The sequence below is a fragment of the Dendropsophus ebraccatus genome, unplaced genomic scaffold, assembly GCF_027789765.1.
Source record: "Dendropsophus ebraccatus isolate aDenEbr1 unplaced genomic scaffold, aDenEbr1.pat pat_scaffold_1152_ctg1, whole genome shotgun sequence".
NCBI classification, from domain to species: domain Eukaryota; kingdom Metazoa; phylum Chordata; class Amphibia; order Anura; family Hylidae; genus Dendropsophus; species Dendropsophus ebraccatus.
This window is the reverse complement of record NW_027208569.1, coordinates 47,290-52,404: the sequence shown is the minus strand read 5'-3', so window position 1 is coordinate 52,404 and position 5,115 is coordinate 47,290. Positions and strand designations below refer to the sequence as shown.

Sequence of the window (5,115 nt, the reverse complement as noted above, 5' to 3'; positions counted from 1 at the left end):
GGGACACTGAAGGGGAGTGGGGGCTGGGGGACCACAGTACTCTTCCCTCTTATTTACTCCGATGTCTGACAGGAACACATAGCAGGAGGACAGCGTTGCTCTCCTGCTTACTACAGGACTGAGGAGAGCACCAGCACTGAAAGGGTGTCAGCCTGAACGGAGGAGGGAGGGGGAGGGGACCGGAGTGCTGCTCTTTCTATGTATACAGATACCAGATCACATAGGAAGAAAGTGCAGGAATCGGGGGAGGGGACATAACAATCAAAGATACCGGAGACGTGCCTGAGCTGCGGAGGGGGCTGCCGTCCAGTGCAGGATGAGAGGAAGCAAGGGAGGAGTGACCTCTGAAGTTCTCCTGTGTTTGAGCTGTCATGAAGCACATGGCAGGGAGAGTGCTGGGGTCTCCTGCTTACCATAGGCTTAGTAACAATCACGGAGCTCCAGCAGTGGCAGCAGGGTGATCAGGAGACAGGAGAGGGATGATGCCTCCAGGGGTTGGGGGAGGGGGGGTCCTGTCCTCTCCAGGCATGCATTTATATCTGAATGACTTCTTGCTATGTGCCCGATGTGTGAATCATCCCCGAGCACATAGCAGGCAGAGCGTACCTCTCACCTCCTCACTGCCTGTCATGTGACTTGCTGAGAGCCCGTACCTAACTGCCACTTAGGCAATGGACGGATTTTCAGGAGGCTGGGACAGTTTTGCACAAGTAATAGAGAGGAAAACACACAGCTAAGGGGACATTCCGCTTCATATATTTAAAAAACGGTTCAATTTAGGTAAATGATCTAAATTGCAAATATTCTTATAATGGCCTAAACTAACTAAAACTAAATTGTAAAAATATTTTATAGTTGCGCTTTAATTACTGTTTAGTCACAAATACCAAATTATAATTTCTACTCGAAGGCCACATTCACGCATCTATAGTGCAGCCCAGGGCGGATGACTCCACTATGAATGTGCATAAGCAGTGCTCCGGGCTTCAAACAGTACTACATTGGCAGTATATTGAGATAGAGATCTGTGCGACAAATCCCGGTCCACACTACAACATGTAGTTTTTTGGGGGGTTTTTTTGTGGCACAGATCTCAGCCCTGTGCACATGTAGGGATGCACGAATGGGGCGATTAAAAAACACTGGTCCTACGGATGTGTGAGTGTGGCCTAAAGACGGGGATTTGTTCAACCACAGTTAAAGATATACAGATATACATTGTGTACCTGCATTAATAAAGGGGATGCCATCATAAGGGACATACTGTGACTTCCACATAAGCCGGGTGGCAGGTTTGGCTGGGCTTGGAGATTGTCTGGTCCCCCATACACTCATTGTGTGTTGCTTGTGAAGACCTAAAATATTCATCAGTTCAGCCTCACTCAAACAGTAACCACGATAAGAATCTCCAATTTTCTGAAAGATGGAACATCAATGGAGAATATAAGGTCAAGTTCAATAATCTGACGAGTCATTCTTGTGAAGGAGCTGTAACTATCAGACACATTTTTAAAAAGGGTCTGATTTTTCAGTGAAATACATAAAGCTACAAATTTTATTATTTTTTCAAATGAACTCGTGTCCGAAAGTTATACAGATTTGACAGAAAGGGTACGTGCACACTACAGATTCCCGGCGGATCACCCTGCGCGGATTCTGCAGCTAATCCCCGCTCGCTGGCGCGCGCATCTCTGCTGTTCCCATAAGCTTCATTCTATAGTTTGCCAGAGTCTACCATCTGCACAAAGAATGAACCTGCTCATTCTTTGGGCGGATGGCGGAATCTGGCAAACAATAGAATGAAGCCTATGGGACCAGCGGAGATGCGTGCAGCTACCAGCGGCCACGAACGAGTGTGAGCTGCAGAATCCGTGGCGGGTGCAATCTGCAGAATCCGCTGCGGGTGTTCCTTCGGGATTCCTTAGTGTGCAAATCCCCTAACTGTCCAAAGCAGGAAAGTTTTTCTGTGGAAGTTTGCTCCTGCTTTGAAAAGTTTCTTTCACGGACAGAGGTGGCAGCAGAGAGAACTGTGTCAGACTGGAAAAAATACATCCCTTCCTGGACGACATATGGCAGCTGATAAGTACTGAAAGACTTGTAAATACAAGTAAATTACAAATATATATAACTTTTTTATACCAAAAACTTTTTATAAAAAAAAAAAAAAATAAAAAAAAAATTCCCTGGACTATCCCTTTAAAGAAGTATTCCCTTCTCAGCTTCTTACCCCATCCATTGGATAGGGAATAACAAGCTAATCACTTGGAGTCCAACAATCACGGATCCTGTAAACAGTTAGTGCTCCATTTATTTTGGGGACAATTGCGTCCCTGTTCTCGGAATAGGTGGGGTTCTTCACGATCAGACTTCCAGTGATAAGCTTGGTATCTCCTATTCAATAGATAGGGGACGATAGGCTGAGATTGGAATGCCCTTTATATGTCTTGCTGCAATCTTGGCAAAGCTAGCTTACCTCACAACTCCTAAGTCGGCGTGCCCAAACAGGAATGTTAGGTGGAAGTGGTTGAAGAGGTTTTGGAAACTGTTCTACAGATAACCTAAAAAAAAAAAAAAACAGGTTTAAATCATCTTTCTATGCATAAACCTAAAAGAACAAAATCAAGAGTCAGACTTTAAATAAACACAAAATGGTGGTGAAAAATAGATAAAGTGGTCGGACAATGTCGTCGGATTCACATGAGCATAATACAGGGGTGGTTTTGTGCCCACATTGTTGCTTAAGTCCTGATCCAACTCCAGATCTATTGACTTGAACTAACATCATTGTAGAACAGCATGCTGTCTGTTCAGGTCATTAGACCCCTGATCAGACTGTGCCTAGTGACTGTAATACATGCAGACAATTGTATTATGCTTATTTGAACTTAGCCTCAGTGTATGACCACATTCAATGAATGGAGTAGGACCTCCCACATGACTACTCAGCCCAGAATGAGCAGAGATTTCCATGATTATTAACATGTTATCCTGGAACCATAGATGAATCTGCACAGCTCCTTCTGCTCTATAACATGATGCCTGCAGATTAGACTGCATCTATTATATGACCGGTTCCTGTGTACTAGTTCTCTCCATGTGTGAATCTGGCCTTAGAAACAGCTGTTCCTCCTGACTCCTCTGTAAATGTGCAAATCTGCAAAGGGTTGACCCAGCGTGCATGATTTTTCAGGCAAACGATAATAGGTTACTGCCAGACTTCTCTGGTAGCAGATTACCTCCTGTGATAGCAAAGAATAGGACACACAGACATATAATATGCAGAATACTTCTTTAACTTAATATCTGGCAGAGTTGGGAAACCCCCATATATAGTAGATAATCAGCCAATTTCAAGACATTAGCAGGTTCAGATTATCCATTGTGTATAAATCACCTTTTCTACTGAAGTTGCTCATGTGTATATGCATTACTGTTGAGCAGGGTTATGTGTCTGTCTCTTCTTCGCTAAGTGTACGCAACATCTCATACACACACTGTGGCAAATATCAGTAGTGTGTACATTTGTTTTCATGATTTTACGTGTAGAATGAAAATAATTGGCAGATAAACTAAATGTAAAACTAAATTTATACCAGTGTAATTTTCACCATGACTACATAAGTACGACAGCCTGATTTTTTATTTTCTACCTGGCAGCTGATTTCTTAGATACATCAAGTGCAGTGCCGGAGTGGATGACGAGGCTGCCGGTGCCTTCGGGGACAGCATTCCTGAGATATTTTGTACAGTCTGCAGAGTCTCTCTTGTCTGGTTGTGTTCTACAGGCTCTTTAAACCATTAAAAACAATTGTGCGTTAGAAACACATTAAATTCAGCTTTAGACGTCCATATTATGCTGGGGAAAAAACTCTTCAGGTAGAGAATGTAAAGTCTAAACATTAAACCATATGTGTCTTAAATAGGTTACCCAGGATTAGAAAAAGTCATCTATTTTTATCCAAAAATAGAACCACACCTGTCCTCAGTTTGTGAGTGATATTACAAGTCAGCGCCATTCACTTTAATACAACTAAGTTCTAATACCGCACACCCAAACAGGAGGACATAAGTGGTGCTGTTTCTGGAAAAAAAGAAGCAATGTTTTTCTAAGTCTGGTTAACTTCATAATTGAAATACATGGACAACAAATAATGTAATTAACTTGTTATGAGGTTAAATTGGTTCACTATTGAAACTTTTAGGTTATGTTCACACGCTGTACAAACAACGGCCGTTCCATAATGCTACTTATGGCCAGAATTTATGATTATTAATTCCGGACGTAGGTAGGGTTAAACAACGGCCATTCATGACGGAACATTTGTACGTAGTTGGAACATAGCCTTAGGCTATGTTCTCACAATGCACTATTTTTTTTTAAAGAACGGTCGTTGTTTTCCATTAAAGCAACGGCAGTTCTTTTTATACTGCAAAGATATGCACTGAAGACAATGAAACAACATTGTTTTCACATTATGTATTGAACAACAGCCGTTGATTTGAGTGCTAAACAATGGTCGTTGTACAATGCATTGTGTAAAAACAACGGACGTTGTTGCATTGACTTTAGTGCATATCGTTGCAGTATCTAAAGAACGACTGTTGTTTTAATGGATAACAATGGCCGTTCTTTTAAAAAATAGTATGTCGTGTCAACATAGCCTTATACTGTTTTATGCCTATTGCATGGTTTGAGGGGGCAGTGCAGGACAAAGATTTTCAAAGTAGCTCTCTCACACCACCTTGGAAAGATGGCTTTTCCTTCAAGTCAATATTTTACTCTAACCAGGAGTCTCAGAACATGACCAGGCATAAATGTCAAGCCAAAAATCCCTCCAAAAGGAAAAGAATACCCATCTGCAGACAGATGTTTTGGGGTTATTGCCCTTCCTCTCCATACATATCTATGCTCTCCTTAAGTAGAATTGGGGTCCCTTTGGTCCAATGACAACCGACCTCTCAACAGCCAGCTAGCACCCTGCTCTGTACTGACAAGGGGCAATAACCTCAAATTAGCTGTCTGCAGATGGGTATTTTTTCCTTTTGGAAAGATTTGGGGTTTGGGTTTGGCCCATTCATGTTCTGAGATTCCTAGTTGGAGTGAAACACTGACTT

General features: G+C 42.3%; 1 long non-coding RNA gene across 1 annotated transcript; it reads right to left on the bottom strand.

Moving 5' to 3' along the window:
• Positions 1 to 1,231: 1,231 nt before the first annotated feature.
• Positions 1,232 to 3,730, bottom strand: LOC138774959 (uncharacterized). The gene is made up of 3 exons (XR_011360444.1): positions 3,651 to 3,730; positions 2,474 to 2,558; positions 1,232 to 1,416 (listed from the first exon to the last, which is right to left on the bottom strand). It is a non-coding gene; the product is annotated as an uncharacterized lncRNA (long non-coding RNA).
• Positions 3,731 to 5,115: the final 1,385 nt, after the last annotated feature.